This window comes from Pseudophryne corroboree, unplaced genomic scaffold (assembly GCF_028390025.1).
Source record: "Pseudophryne corroboree isolate aPseCor3 unplaced genomic scaffold, aPseCor3.hap2 scaffold_296, whole genome shotgun sequence".
NCBI classification, from domain to species: Eukaryota; Metazoa; Chordata; class Amphibia; order Anura; family Myobatrachidae; genus Pseudophryne; species Pseudophryne corroboree.
Window position 1 is genome coordinate 5,267 of NW_026969629.1, and position 16,992 is coordinate 22,258.

The following is a 16,992-nucleotide window of genomic DNA, read 5'->3' on the forward strand; positions in this document are numbered from 1 at the left end:
CATTAACGCCACTGCATCCTTGCTGCTTTCTCATGTGGAAGTCTGTTTAATGTGAAAACAAGGTGATATCTAATTAGCACACAGGTAAGGAATTAAGAAAATCTTTATTTAAGGGTGAAAATGTTTCTCACAAAATCGTTGCCCCAATGCATCATTGAAATTCAAGCTGGAAAGATGATTTTAATATATCACTTGTACATTTTGTATTGCTCTTCTGGTGACAATGTTGTTTGTTTTTGTCAATTACCATTTTAATAATAGGGTAAAGAAAATTAAGTGGATTTTTGAAAGAAAACAATACTGTTAATATACTATTAAAAAAAATTAAAATGGTAAAAGTTATTGTACTGTAAGTAAAAATAAAAGAGCCAACATATCAATCCCAGTTTTGGATTACTTTAAATAACAAAAAAAAAAAAGCATATAGCAGAGGATAGTTTCAATCTGCCTACCTCTGGGTTATGTGCCCAGCATGCTTCCATTGCTGTACTCTGCTGCACATGTAAGTGCAATAGATCCTGAAGCACTCACTCATCATGGGAAAGTCCCAATGTGTTTCTTCGTTGGTTGATGGAAGAAACATCTTACAAAAACTCTCCAGATTATTGACTTTTTAAAGTTTTTCTAGGAAACGTTTTAGATGAATGCTTATTAGCCTTTGTCAGTATATACTTTTGCAAAGTGTCTCTGTGGCGCAATCAGTTAGTGTGTATGGCTATTAACCAAAAGGTTGGTGGTTCAATCCCACCCAGAGATGTAATTGACCTTGTTGTCAGATTTTGGTGATCTTTAAGTAGACAAGTCAAAATTTCAAACCCCCTCTTATGGTGTAGGGTACCTGGCCTTCTCTGATGTAATCAGTTAGATTTGATTCAGTGATTTTATAAAAAAAGCTAGGAAGCACAATTTAGCAGTGGGTTGCAGAGAAAAAGAAATATGCTGGCAAAAAAATCCAATTGAGTGATTAAACAGCTCTTCATTTTCTGGCTTTATTTTTATGCTAACAAATTTGTTCTCTGAAAAGTGTCCACAAAGCCAAGTCTCTGATTAACACCTTTGTAAGGATGGTTTTTCACCTATTACTAAATTAAACTTGCTTCATTGGAAAGGCAGCAAGATGCATCCTCATTTCAATGTCTACTGAAATAATACAGGTTGACACCAGGAAACAACGCCACTGCATCCTTGCTGCTTTCTCATGTGGAAGTCTGTTTAATGTGAAAACAAGGTGATATCTAATTAGCACACAGGTAAGGAATTAAGAAAATCTTTATTTAAGGGTGAAAATGTTTCTCACAAAATCGTTGCCCCAATGCATCATTGAAATTCAAGCTGGAAAGATGATTTTAATATATCACTTGTACATTTTGTATTGCTCTTCTGGTGACAATGTTGTTTGTTTTTGTCAATTACCATTTTAATAATAGGGTAAAGAAAATTAAGTGGATTTTTAAAAGAAAACAATACTTTCAATATACTATTAAAACAAATTAAAATGGTAAAAGTTATTGTACTTTAATGAAAAATAAAAGAGCAGAAATATCAATCCCAGTTTTGGATTACTTTAATTAACAAAAAAAATGCATATAGCAGAGGATAGTTTTAATCTGCCTACCTCTGGGTTATGGGCCCAGTATGATTCCATTGCAGTACTCTGCTGCACATGTAAGTGCAAGAGATCCTGAAGCACTCACTCATCATGGGAAAGTACCAATGTGTTTCTTCGTTGGTGGATGGAAGAAACATCTTACAAAAACTCTCCAGATTATTGACTTTTTAAAGTTTTTCTAGGAAACGTTTTAGATGAATGCTTATTAGCCTTTGTCAGTATGTACTTTTGCAAAGTGTCTCTGTGGCGCAATCAGTTAGTGTGTACGGCTATAAACCAAAAGGTTGGTGGCTCAATCCCACCCAGGGATGTAATTGACCTTGTTATCAGATTTTGGTGATCTTTAAGTAGACAAGTCAAAATTTCAAACCCCCTCTTATGGTGTAGGGTACCTGGCCTTCTCTGATGTAATCAGAGTTAGATTTGATTCAGTGATTTTATAAAAACAGCTAGGAAGCACAATTTAGCAGTGGGTTGCAGAGAAAAAGAAATATGCTGGCAAAAAAATCCAATTGAGTGATTAAACAGCTCTTCATTTTCTGGCTTTATTTTTATGCTAACAAATTTGTTCTCTGAAAAGTGTCCACAAAGCCAAGTCTCTGATTAACACCTTTGTAGGGATGGTTTTTCACCTATTACTAAATTAAATTTGCTTCATTGGAAAGGCAGCAAGATGCATCCTCATTTCAATGTCTACTGAAATAATACGGGTTGACACCAGGAAACATTAACGCCACTGCATCCTTGCTGCTTTCTCATGTGGAAGTCTGTTTAATGTGAAAACAAGGTGATATCTAATTAGCACACAGGTAAGGAATTAAGAAAATCTTTATTTAAGGGTGAAGATGTTTCTCACAAAATCGTTGCCCCAATGCATCATTGAAATTCAAGCTGGAAAGATGATTTTAATATATCACTTGTACATTTTGTATTGCTCTTCTGGTGACAATGTTGTTTGTTTTTGTCAATTACCCTTTTAATAATAGGGTAAAGAAAATTAAGTGGATTTTTTAAAGAAAACTATACTGTCAATATACTATTCAAACAAATTAAAATGGTAAAAGTTATTGTACTTCAAGTAAAAATAAAAGAGCAAAAATATCAATCCCAGTTTTGATTACTTAAATTAACAAAAAATATGCATATAGCAAAGGATAGTTTCAATCTGCCTACCTCTGGGTTATGGGCCCAGCATGCTTCCACTGCAGTACTCTGCTGCACATGTAAGTGCAAGAGATCCTGAAGCACTCACTCATCATGGGAAAGTACCAATGTGTTTCTTCGTTGGTTGATGGAAGAAACATTTTACAAAAACTCTCCAGATTATTGACTTTTTAAAGTTTTTCTAGGAAACGTTCTAGATGTATGCTTATTAGCCTTTGTCAGTATGTACTTTTTGTGAAGTGTCTCTGTGGCGCAATCGGTTAGTGTGTCCGGCTACTAACCAAAAGGTTGGTGGTTCAATCCCACCCAGGGACGTAATTGACCTTGTTATCAGATTTTGGTGATCTTTAAGTAGACAAGTCAAAATTTCAAACCCCCTGTTATGGTGTAGGGTACCTGGCCTTTTCTGATGTAATCAGAGTTAGATTTGATTCAGTGATTTAATAAAAACAGCTAGGAAGCACAATTTAGCAGTGGGTTGCAGAGAAAAAGAAATATGCTGGCAAAAAAAATCCAATTGAGTGATTAAACAGCTCTTCATTTTCTGGCTTTATTTTTATGCTAACAAATTTGTTCTCTGAAAAGTGTCCACAAAGCCAAGTCTCTGATTAACACCTTTGTAGGGATGGTTTTTCACCTATTACTAAATTAAATTTGCTTCATTGGAAAGGCAGCAAGATGCATCCTCATTTCAATGTCTACTGAAATAATACGGGTTGACACCAGGAAACATTAACGCCACTGCATCCTTGCTGCTTTCTCATGTGGAAGTCTGTTTAATGTGAAAACAAGGTGATATCTAATTAGCACACAGGTAAGGAATTAAGAAAATCTTTATTTAAGGGTGAAGATGTTTCTCACAAAATCGTTGCCCCAATGCATCATTGAAATTCAAGCTGGAAAGATGATTTTAATATGTCACTCGTACATTTTGTATTGCTCTTCTGGTGACAATGTAGTTTGTTTTTGTCAATTACCATTTTAATAATAGGGTAAAGAAAATTAAGTGGATTTTTGAAAGAAAACAATACTGTCAATATACTATTAAAACAAATTAAAATGGTAAAAGTTATTGTACTTTAAGTAAAAATAAAAGAGCCAAAATATCAATCCCAGTTTTGGATTACTTTAATTAACAAAAAAAAATGCATATAGCAGAGGATAGTTTCAATCTGCCTACCGCTGGGTTATGGGCCCAGCATGCTTCCATTGCTGTACTCTGCTGCACATGTAAGTGCAAGAGATCCTGAAGCACTAACTCATCATGGGAAAGTACCAATGTGTTTCTTCGTTGGTTGATGGAAGAAACATCTTACAAAAACTCTCCAGATTATTGACTTTTTAAAGTTTTTCTAGGAAACGTTTTAGATGAATGCTTATTAGCCTTTGTCAGTATGGACTTTTACAAAGTGTCTCTGTGGCGCAATCAGTTAGTGTGCACGGCTATTAACCAAAAGGTTGGTGGTTCAATCCCACCCAGGGACGTAATTGACCTTGTTATCAGATTTTGGTGATCTTTAAGTAGACAAGTCAAAATTTCAAACCCCCTGTTCTGGTGTAGGGTACCTGGCCTTCTCTGATGTAATCAGAGTTAGATTTGATTCAGTGATTTTATAAAAACAGCTAGGAAGCACAATTTAGCAGTGGGTTGCAGAGAAAAAGAAATATGCTGGCAAAAAAAATCCAATTGAGTGATTAAACAGCTCTTAATTTTCTGGCTTTATTTTTATGCTAACAAATTTGTTCTCTGAAAAGAGTCCACAAAGCCAAGTCTCTGATTAACACCTTTGTAAGGATGGTTTTTAACCTATTACTAAATTAAACTTGCTTCATTGGAAAGGCAGCAAGATGCATCCTCATTTCAATGTCTACTGAAATAATACAGGTTGACACCAGGAAACATTAACGCCACTGCATCCTTGCTGCTTTCTCATGTGGAAGTCTGTTTAATGTGAAAACAAGGTGATATCTAATTAGCACACAGGTAAGGAATTAAGAAAATCTTTATTTAAGGGTGAAAATGTTTCTCACAAAATCGTTGCCCCAATGCATCATTGAAATTCAAGCTGGAAAGATGATTTTAATATATCACTTGTACATTTTGTATTGCTCTTCTGGTGACAATGTAGTTTGTTTTTGTCAATTACCATTTTAATAATAGGGTAAAGAAAATTAAGTGGATTTTTGAAAAAAAACAATACTGTTAATATACTATTAAAAAAATTAAAATGGTAAAAGTTATTGTACTGTAAGTAAAAATAAAAGAGCCAACATATCAATCCCAGTTTTGGATTACTTTAAATAACAAAAAAAAAAAGCATGTAGCAGAGGATAGTTTCAATCTGCCTACCTCTGGGTTATGTGCCCAGCATGCTTCCATTACTGTACTCTGCTGCACATGTAAGTGCAATAGATCCTGAAGCACTCACTCATCATGGGAAAGTCCCAATGTGTTTCTTCGTTGGTTGATGGAAGAAACATCTTACAAAAACTCTCCAGATTATTGACTTTTTAAAGTTTTTCTAGGAAACGTTTTAGATGAATGCTTATTAGCCTTTGTCAGTATGTACTTTTGCAAAGTGTCTCTGTGGCGCAATCAGTTAGTGTGTATGGCTATTAACCAAAAGGTTGGTGGTTCAATCCCACCCAGAGACGTAATTGACCTTGTTGTCAGATTTTGGTGATCTTTAAGTAGACAAGTCAAAATTTCAAACCCCCTCTTATGGTGTAGGGTACCTGGCCTTCTCTGATGTAATCAGAGTTAGATTTGATTCAGTGATTTTATAAAAACAGCTAGGAAGCACAATTTAGCAGTGGGTTGCAGAGTAAAAGAAATATGCTGGCAAAAAAATCCAATTGAGTGATTAAACAGCTCTTCATTTTCTGGCTTTATTTTTATGCTAACAAATTTGTTCTCTGAAAAGTGTCCACAAAGCCAAGTCTCTGATTAACACCTTTGTAAGGATGGTTTTTCACCTATTACTAAATTAAACTTGCTTCATTGGAAAGGCAGCAAGATGCATCCTCATTTCAATGTCTACTGAAATAATACAGGTTGACACCAGGAAACAACGCCACTGCATCCTTGCTGCTTTCTCATGTGGAAGTCTGTTTAATGTGAAAACAAGGTGATATCTAATTAGCACACAGGTAAGGAATTAAGAAAATCTTTATTTAAGGGTGAAAATGTTTCTCACAAAATCGTTGCCCCAATGCATCATTGAAATTCAAGCTGGAAAGATGATTTTAATATATCACTTGTACATTTTGTATTGCTCTTCTGGTGACAATGTTGTTTGTTTTTGTCAATTACCATTTTAATAATAGGGTAAAGAAAATTAAGTGGATTTTTAAAAGAAAACAATACTTTCAATATACTATTAAAACAAATTAAAATGGTAAAAGTTATTGTACTTTAATGTAAAATAAAAGAGCAGAAATATCAATCCCAGTTTTGGATTACTTTAATTAACAAAAAAAATGCATATAGCAGAGGATAGTTTTAATCTGCCTACCTCTGGGTTATGGGCCCAGCATGCTTCCATTGCAGTACTCTGCTGCACATGTAAGTGCAAGAGATCCTGAAGCACTCACTCATCATGGGAAAGTACCAATGTGTTTCTTCGTTGGTGGATGGAAGAAACATCTTACAAAAACTCTCCAGATTATTGACTTTTTAAAGTTTTTCTAGGAAACGTTCTAGATGTATGCTTATTAGCCTTTGTCAGTATGTACTTTTTGCGAAGTGTCTCTGTGGCGCAATCGGTTAGTGTGTCCGGCTACTAACCAAAAGGTTGGTGGTTCAATCCCACCCAGGGACGTAATTGACCTTGTTATCAGATTTTGGTGATCTTTAAGTAGACAAGTCAAAATTTCAAACCCCCTGTTATGGTGTAGGGTACCTGGCCTTTTCTGATGTAATCAGAGTTAGATTTGATTCAGTGATTTAATAAAAACAGCTAGGAAGCACAATTTAGCAGTGGGTTGCAGAAAAAGAAATATGCTGGCAAAAAAAATCCAATTGAGTGATTAAACAGCTCTTCATTTTCTGGCTTTATTTTTATGCTAACAAATTTGTTCTCTGAAAAGTGTCCACAAAGCCAAGTCTCTGATTAACACCTTTGTAGGGATGGTTTTTCACCTATTACTAAATTAAACTTGCTTCATTGGAAAGGCAGCAAGATGCATCCTCATTTCAATGTCTACTGAAATAATACAGGTTGACACCAGGAAACATTAACGCCACTGCATCCTTGCTGCTTTCTCATGTAGAAGTCTGTTTAATGTGAAAACAAGGTGATATCTAATTAGCACACAGGTAAGGAATTAAGAAAATCTTTATTTAAGGGTGAAGATGTTTCTCACAAAATCGTTGCCCCAATGCATCATTGAAATTCAAGCTGGAAAGATGATTTTAATATATCACTTGTACATTTTGTATTGCTCTTCTGGTGACAATGTAGTTTGTTTTTGTCAATTACCCTTTTAATAATAGGGTAAAGAAAATTAAGTGGATTTTTTAAAGAAAACTATACTGTCAATATACTATTAAAACAAATTAAAATGGTAAAAGTTATTGTACTTTAAGTAAAAATAAAAGAGCAAAAATATCAATCCCAGTTTTGATTACTTAAATTAACAAAAAAAAATGCATATAGCAAAGGATAGTTTCAATCTGCCTACCTCTGGGTTATGGGCCCAGCATGCTTCCATTGCAGTACTCTGCTGCACATGTAAGTGCAAGAGATCCTGAAGCACTCACTCATCATGGGAAAGTACCAATGTGTTTCTTCATTGGTTGATGGAAGAAACATCTTACAAAAACTCTCCAGATTATTGACTTTTTAAAGTTTTTCTAGGAAACGTTCTAGATGTATGCTTATTAGCCTTTGTCAGTATGTACTTTTCGCGAAGTGTCTCTGTGGCGCAATCAGTTAGTGTGTCCGGCTACTAACCAAAAGGTTGGTGGTTCAATCCCACCCAGGGACGTAATTGACCTTGTTCTCAGATTTTGGTGATCTTTAAGTAGACAAGTCAAAATTTCAAACCCCCTGTTATGGTGTAGGGTACCTGGCCTTTTCTGATGTAATCAGAGTTAGATTTGATTCAGTGATTTAATAAAAACATCTAGGAAGCACAATTTAGCAGTGGGTTGCAGAGAAAAAGAAATATGCTGGCAAAAAAAATCCAATTGAGTGATTAAACAGCTCTTCATTTTCTGGCTTTATTTTTATGCTAACAAATTTGTTCTCTGAAAAGTGTCCACAAAGCCAAGTCTCTGATTAACACCTTTGTAGGGATGGTTTTTCACCTATTACTAAATTAAACTTGCTTCATTGGAAAGGCAGCAAGATGCATCCTCATTTCAATGTCTACTGAAATAATACAGGTTGACACCAGGAAACATTAACGCCACTGCATCCTTGCTGCTTTCTCATGTAGAAGTCTGTTTAATGTGAAAACAAGGTGATATCTAATTAGCACACAGGTAAGGAATTAAGAAAATCTTTATCTAAGGGTGAAGATGTTTCTCACAAAATCGTTGCCCCAATGCATCATTGAAATTCAAGCTGGAAAGATGATTTTAATATATCACTTGTACATTTTGTATTGCTCTTCTGGTGACAATGTAGTTTGTTTTTGTCAATTACCCTTTTAATAATAGGGTAAAGAAAATTAAGTGGATTTTTTAAAGAAAACTATACTGTAAATATACTATTAAAACAAATTAAAATGGTAAAAGTTATTGTACTTTAAGTAAAAATAAAAGAGCAAAAATATCAATCCCAGTTTTGATTACTTAAATTAACAAAAAAAAAAATGCATATAGCAAAGGATAGTTTCAATCTGCCTACCTCTGGGTTATGGGCCCAGCATGCTTCCATTGCAGTACTCTGCTGCACATGTAAGTGCAAGAGATCCTGAAGCACTCACTCATCATGGGAAAGTACCAATGTGTTTCTTCATTGGCTGATGGAAGAAACATCTTACAAAAACTCTCCAGATTATTGACTTTTTAAAGTTTTTCTAGGAAACGTTCTAGATGTATGCTTATTAGCCTTTGTCAGTATGTACTTTTTGCGAAGTGTCTCTGTGGCGCAATCGGTTAGTGTGTCCGGCTACTAACCAAAAGGTTGGTGGTTCAATCCCACCCAGGGACGTAATTGACCTTGTTATCAGAATTTGGTGATCTTTAAGTAGACAAGTCAAAATTTCAAACCCCCTGTTATGGTGTAGGGTACCTGGCCTTTTCTGATGTAATCAGAGTTAGATTTGATTCAGTGATTTAATAAAAACAGCTAGGAAGCACAATTTAGCAGTGGGTTGCAGAGAAAAAGAAATATGCTGGCAAAAAAAATCCAATTGAGTGATTAAACAGCTCTTCATTTTCTGGCTTTATTTTTATGCTAACAAATTTGTTCTTTGAAAAGTGTCCACAAAGCCAAGTCTCTGATTAACACCTTTGTAGGGATGGTTTTTCACCTATTACTAAATTAAACTTGCTTCATTGGAAAGGCAGCAAGATGCATCCTCATTTCAATATCTACTGAAATAATACAGGTTGACACCAGGAAACATTAAAGCCACTGTGTCCTTGCTGCTTTCTCATGTGGAAGTCTGTTTAATGTGAAAACAAGGTGATATCTAATTAGCACACAGGTAAGGAATTAAGAAAATCTTTATTTAAGGGTGAAGATATTTCTCACAAAATCGTTGCCCCAATGCATCATTGAAATTCAAGCTGGAAAGATGATTTTAATATATCACTTGTACATTTTGTATTGCTCTTCTGGTGACAATGTAGTTTGTTTTTGTCAATTACCCTTTTAATAATAGGGTAAAGAAAATTAAGTGGATTTTTTAAAGAAAACTATACTGTCAATATACTATTAAAACAAATTAAAATGGTAAAAGTTATTGTACTTTAAGTAAAAATAAAAGAGCAAAAATATCAATCCCAGTTTTGATTACTTAAATTAACAAAAAAAAAATGCATATAGCAAAGGATAGTTTCAATCTGCCTACCTCTGGGTTATGGGCCCAGCATGCTTCCATTGCAGTACTCTGCTGCACATGTAAGTGCAAGAGATCCTGAAGCACTCACTCATCATGGGAAAGTACCAATGTGTTTCTTCATTGGTTGATGGAAGAAACATCTTACAAAAACTCTCCAGATTATTGACTTTTTAAAGTTTTTCTAGGAAACGTTCTAGATGTATGCTTATTAGACTTTGTCGGTATGGTCTTTTCGCAAAGTGTCTCTGTGGCGCAATCGGTTAGTGTGTCCGGCTACTAACCAAAAGGTTGGTGGTTCAATCCCAACCAGGGACGTAATTGACCTTGTTCTCAGATTTTGGTGATCTTTAAGTAGACAAGTCAAAATTTCAAACCCCCTGTTCTGGTGTAGGGTACCTGGCCTTCTCTGATGTAATCAGAGTTAGATTTGATTCAGTGATTTTATAAAAAACAGCTAGGAAGCACAATTTAGCAGTGGGTTGCAGAGAAAAAGAAATATGCTGCCAAAAAAAATCCAATTGAGTGATTAAACAGCTCTCAATTTTCTGGCTTTATTTTTATGCTAACAAATTTGTTCTCTGAAAAGTGTCCACAAAGCCAAGTCTCTGATTAACACCTTTGTAAGGATGGTTTTTAACCTATTACTAAATTAAACTTGCTTCATTGGAAAGGCAGCAAGATGCATCCTCATTTCAATGTCTACTGAAATAATACAGGTTGACACCAGGAAACATTAACGCCACTGCATCCTTGCTGCTTTCTCATGTGGAAGTCTGTTTAATGTGAAAACAAGGTGATATCTAATTAGCACACAGGTAAGGAATTAAGAAAATCTTTATTTAAGGGTGAAAATGTTTCTCACAAAATCGTTGCCCCAATGCATCATTGAAATTCAAGCTGGAAAGATGATTTTAATATATCACTTGTACATTTTGTATTGCTCTTCTGGTGACAATGTAGTTTGTTTTTGTCAATTACCATTTTAATAATAGGGTAAAGAAAATTAAGTGGATTTTTGAAAGAAAACAATACTGTCAATATACTATTAAAACAAATTAAAATGGTAAAAGTTATTGTACTGTAAGTAAAAATAAAAGAGCCAACATATCAATCCCAGTTTTGGATTACTTTAATTAACAAAAAAAAAAGCATATAGCAGAGGATAGTTTCAATCTGCCTACCTCTGGGTTATGTGCCCAGCATGCTTCCATTGCTGTACTCTGCTGCACATGTAAGTGCAATAGATCCTGAAGCACTCACTCATCATGGGAAAGTACCAATGTGTTTCTTCGTTGGTTGATGGAAGAAACATCTTACAAAAACTCTCCAGATTATTGACTTTTTAAAGTTTTTCTAGGAAACGTTTTAGATGAATGCTTATTAGCCTTTGTCAGTATGTACTTTTGCAAAGTGTCTCTGTGGCGCAATCAGTTAGTGTGTATGGCTATTAACCAAAAGGTTGGTGGTTTAATCCCACCCAGGGACGTAATTGACATTGTTGTCAGATTTTGGTGATCTTTAAGTAGACAAGTCAAAATTTCAAACCCCCTCTTATGGTGTAGGGTACCTGGCCTTCTCTGATGTAATCAGAGTTAGATTTGATTCAGTGATTTTATAAAAACAGCTAGGAAGCACAATTTAGCAGTGGGTTGCAGAGAAAAAGAAATATGCTGGCAAAAAAATTCAATTGAGTGATTAAACAGCTCTTCATTTTCTGGCTTTATTTTTATGCTAACAAATTTGTTCTCTGAAAAGTGTCCACAAAGCCAAGTCTCTGATTAACACCTTTGTAAGGATGGTTTTTCACCTATTACTAAATTAAACTTGCTTCATTGGAAAGGCAGCAAGATGCATCCTCATTTCAATGTCTACTGAAATAATACAGGTTGACACCAGGAAACAACGCCACTGCATCCTTGCTGCTTTCTCATGTGGAAGTCTGTTTAATGTGAAAACAAGGTGATATCTAATTAGCACACAGGTAAGGAATTAAGAAAATCTTTATTTAAGGGTGAAAATGTTTCTCACAAAATCGTTGCCCCAATGCATCATTGAAATTCAAGCTGGAAAGATGATTTTAATATATCACTTGTACATTTTGTATTGCTCTTCTGGTGACAATGTAGTTTGTTTTTGTCAATTACCATTTTAATAATAGGGTAAAGAAAATTAAGTGGATTTTTGAAAGTAAACAATACTGTCAATATACTATTAAAACAAATTAAAATGGTAAAAGTTATTGTACTTTAATGAAAAATAAAAGAGCAAAAATATCAATCCCAGTTTTGGATTACTTTAATTAACAAAAAAAATGCATATAGCAGAGGATAGTTTTAATCTGCCTACCTCTGGGTTATGGGCCCAGCATGCTTCCATTGCAGTACTCTGCTGCACATGTAAGTGCAAGAGATCCTGAAGCACTCACTCATCATGGGAAAGTACCAATGTGTTTCTTCGTTGGTGGATGGAAGAAACATCTTACAAAAACTCTCCAGATTATTGACTTTTTAAAGTTTTTCTAGGAAACGTTTTAGATTAATGCTTATTAGCCTTTGTCAGTATGTACTTTTGCAAAGTGTCTCTGTGGCGCAGTCAGTTAGTGTGTACGGCTATAAACCAAAAGGTTGGTGGTTCAATCCCACCCAGGGACGTAATTGACCTTGTTATCAGATTTTGGTGATCTTTAAGTAGACAAGTCAAAATTTCAAACCCCCTCTTATGGTGTAGGGTACCTGGCCTTCTCTGATGTAATCAGAGTTAGATTTGATTCAGTGATTTTATAAAAACAGCTAGGATGCACAATTTAGCAGTGGGTTGCAGAGAAAAAGAAATATGCTGGCAAAAAAATCCAATTGAGTGATTAAACAGCTCTTCATTTTCTGGCTTTATTTTTATGCTAACAAATTTGTTCTCTGAAAAGTGTCCACAAAGCCAAGTCTCTGATTAACACCTTTGTAGGGATGGTTTTTCACCTATTACTAAATTAAATTTGCTTCATTGGAAAGGCAGCAAGATGCATCCTCATTTCAATGTCTACTGAAATAATACGGGTTGACACCAGGAAACATTAACGCCACTGCATCCTTGCTGCTTTCTCATGTGGAAGTCTGTTTAATGTGAAAACAAGGTGATATCTAATTAGCACACAGGTAAGGAATTAAGAAAATCTTTATTTAAGGGTGAAGATGTTGCTAACAAAATCGTTGCCCCAATGCATCATTGAAATTCAAGCTGGAAAGATGATTTTAATATATCACTCGTACATTTTGTATTGCTCTTCTGGTGACAATGTAGTTTGTTTTTGTCAATTACCATTTTAATAATAGGGTAAAGAAAATTAAGTGGATTTTTGAAAGTAAACAATACTGTCAATATACTATTAAAACAAATTAAAATGGTAAAAGTTATTGTACTTTAAGTAAAAATAAAAGAACCAAAATATCAATCCCAGTTTTGGATTACTTTAATTAACAAAAAAAAATGCATATAGCAGAGGATAGTTTCAATCTGCCTACCTCTGGGTTATGGGCCCAGCATGCTTCCATTGCAGTACTCTGCTGCACATGTAAGTGCAAGAGAACCTGAAGCACTCACTCATCATGGAAAAGTACCAATGTGTTTCTTCGTTGGTTGATGGAAGAAACATCTTACAAAAACTCTCCAGATTATTGACTTTTTAAAGTTTTTCTAGGAAACGTTCTAGATAACTTTGTCAGTATGTACTTTTTGCAAAGTGTCTCTGTGGCGCAATCGGTTAGTGTGTTCGGCTATTAACCAAAAGGTTGGTGGTTCAATCCCACCCAGGGACGTAATTGACCTTGTGATCAGATTTTCCAGCGTGTTTTGTTTGCGCCTTTGCAAATGTCTTACATCGACAAACTTATTTAGTACTATTTTTCAAATAGGGTTACATTGTTGCAACATTGTGTTCCCTAATTGCTTGATTTTTTAAATGCAACAATTGATAAAGACACCTGATAACTGCTCTGTGGAGTCTTATTTTGCGTCTACTTCTTATCTACATTTAATTCCCTACCTCTAATCAAGGCATTTTTAAATGCTGGGGGCTGCCAGGACGTGAGGCCTACCTAGACTTTAAATCTGAATTTGAATGTACTTGTGAACTAACTTAATTTCCTACTTCTAAATTCATTCCTAAATTCACTACTTACATGAATCCTGTAGTTGGGCATTTTGGGACTTCGATTGTGGGCATTGTTTTGTGTCCAGACCAGCAGCAGGTGGTGTGCATTTGCTGGAAAGGCATCGAAGACCTCCGATATGCTGCATCTCCTGATGTGTGTCTACCTCAAGTGACTGTCAGCAAATGCCTGCTAGATACCCCATTCCAAGCTGATTGTGACATCACGGAACATGCATCATAGAACAGGCATGCTAGAACATGGGTCTTCAACCTGCGACCCTCCAGCTGCTGTGGAACTACACATCCCAGCATGCCCTGCCTCAGTTTTAGCATACCTTAATAGCAAAACTGTGGCAGGGCATGCTGGGATGTGTAGTTTCACAGCAGCTGGAGGGCCACAGGATGAAGACCCATGTGCTAGAGCCAAGCCGCAGGTACATTGAATGCTAGCAAGCTGAATGTTTAAATCCTTTTTGTTCCGCAGCATTCCAATGCGGAAGATTCCATGGAACCAGAGATTATTCCATTGAGAAGGACATGCTGCCTGGATGACTGCACTGTGCAAATTAAGTCACGGAGCCAGTTGGCTTGTGGGTGGCTCTGGTGACTGGGTGGTTGGGTGGGCGGTGTGTCGGAGGTGGAGCACATGCAAATGAATGTGTATCATCCAGCTAGTGAGAGTGAAAACTCATGCAGGAGTGTGCCTGCTTGTCAGTGGGTTATGCACCTTGCCAGACGTCAAATCTACATGGAGCAGCTGGAGGGGACAAGAGCAGGTTTGCAAAATATAGATAGAAGAGCATATATGCTGGCGCATTCTCCATGATTGTGTCAGCTTATGTTTTGGTGCACTGCACTTTCCTCCACTAAGTTTTAGCTATTTTGGTTAAACGCAAGTGTAGTTGCTTCTCGCCCTTTTGGCTGTGATCTTGTATCGTGGTTGAAGAGTCTGCTGGAGGGATTGTTTTCTTCATTGGCGAGAGACTGAAGATATTCCAGGATGGAAGGCTTGGGAACACTATCCGCTTTTAAGTTGTGGAAGAGTTGAAAGACCGGATTGGACTACATTCTATAGTAAAGGATATCTTTGTATTTATTAATCCTCCCTTTATATGTGTCTGTCTTTCAATAAAGCTTCGGGCTTGTGATTCCCTCACCCTCTTACACTCCACACCCATAGCCTTATTAACTGTTGTATTATTGTATTCCATTGAGAAGGACATGCTGCCTGGATGACTACACTGTGCAAATTAAATCACGGAGCCAGTTGGTTTGTGGGTGGCTCTGGTCACTGGGTGGTTGGGTGGGTGGTGTGTCGGAGGTGGAGCACATGCAAATGATTGTGTATCATCCAGCTAGTGAGAGAGAAAACTCATGCAGGAGTGTGCCTGCTTGTCAGTGGGTTATGCACCTTTCCAGACGTCAAATCTACATGGAGCAGCTGGAGAGGACAAGAGCAGGTTTGCAAAATATAGACAGAAGAGCTCTCCAGCCTAGTTTGCTGTCTGTTTCCACTTCTCTTTTCTTGAGCCGCTCCCTTCTATGCCCTTGCGCACTATCCTGACTTCTCCCATCTGCTTACTTTGTGCCTTCCAACGCACAATGCGAACTACAGGTAGTGCTGCAGGGCCCACACCCTTTTACTTGCCATACAGAGCAGCTCTGGAGCTGTTACAGTGCCCAGCTTCTGCAAGAAATCAGCTTGAATGCTTCAGGGGCTGGGGCATAGCCAACATGAGCCCCACACCGAAGGAGGGTGGAGGTGTTTAATGCGAACTAGGGGTCATCCAAGCGCCACAAAAGGCCGCCATGCCCTGCACGCCCCTTTTCTCTTTTCATATGCAGATGAGGGTTGAAGCCAACTTTAACCCACTGCTTGGATGACATCACCATATGCAAATCCATCTGCTGCAGGCCTTCCCCCAGGAATGCTTGTACTAGTTGTTGCATTTGGTTTGTTGTTTGGGGGTGCTTCAGTATTAGGCAGCCTTCTGCCCTCCCATGTTCATCTGAAAATATGTGTTCTCCCTGCAGTTGTTGTCCCCAGATGAGAGTTCCCTTGTGCTGCCTCAGTTGAATCTTCTTTACTTGACAGAGATGTGCCTGAGCAGCGGCCCTCCCTAGCCCTATCCCAAATCATACTTATTTTGCATAGGAGATATCATGGTAATGAAGGCTGTTATCCCAGGGTGAGGTTCATTCATTGCATTCTGGGTATGCTGACCCCTGTGATTTCCCCAAATGTGGGAAACTCGACTTCATTATTTGTGGTAGTGGGGGACTGTGTTTGTGCTTTCCTCTGGTCAGCTCTGGTAAAAGTCAGATTTATTTGTCTCAGATCTTCCTCTAGCCTTGTTCTTCTTTCGAGAGTTCCCTTGTGCTGACTCAGTTGGATCTCCTTCACTTGACAGGGAAGTGCCCGAGCAGCGACCCTACCCAGCTCTAGCCCAACTCCTACTTACCTGCCAGGTGAGATACTATGATCATGAAGGTGCTTCTCCCAGGGCAAGGCTCACCCATTGCACTCTGGGTGTGCTGCTCTTGCGATTTCCCCAAATGTGGGAAACTTGACTGCATAATTTGTGTTTCCCCTGGTCGGCTTTCGTATAATTCAGATCTCTTTGTCTCAGGTCTCTCTCCAGCCTAGTTTGCTGTCTGTTTCCACTTCTCTTTTCTTGAGCCGCTCCCTTCTATGCCCTTGTGCACTATCCCAGGATAATTATTGTAGCTGGTCTGCGGGTAACAGCTCTCAGATCCACTTCTAGAAAAAATGCAACAATGTAATTTGAGTGACAAACTTCAGAGATGAACCCTTTCTGTGACTGCTGCACAGGGATCACACAAACTCTATTCATAGGGCTGACTTCACTTAGGGGAGATGTTCTTGCCCCGCAAAGAAGTACGAGTATATACCGCATTTACGGTACCATTGGATTTACAGATATTTTCTTGCAATACACTATGGGGGTCATTCTGAGTTGATTGCTCGCTAGCAGTTTTTACCAGCCTTAAAACGGTGGAGTTAACATATCTCACGTGGAAGGTGGTCATGTTATTA

At 37.2% G+C, this 16,992-nt stretch overlaps 2 non-coding genes across 2 annotated transcripts; both read left to right on the forward strand.

The window, feature by feature from the left end:
• The first annotated feature begins 16,072 nt into the window (after positions 1-16,072).
• Positions 16,073-16,236, forward strand: LOC135015548 (U1 spliceosomal RNA). Its single transcript, XR_010213775.1, has one exon. It is a non-coding gene; the product is annotated as a U1 spliceosomal RNA (small nuclear RNA).
• A 152-nt stretch (positions 16,237-16,388) lies between these two features.
• Positions 16,389-16,551, forward strand: LOC135015553 (U1 spliceosomal RNA). Its single transcript, XR_010213780.1, has one exon. It is a non-coding gene; the product is annotated as a U1 spliceosomal RNA (small nuclear RNA).
• The last annotated feature ends 441 nt before the right edge of the window (positions 16,552-16,992 follow it).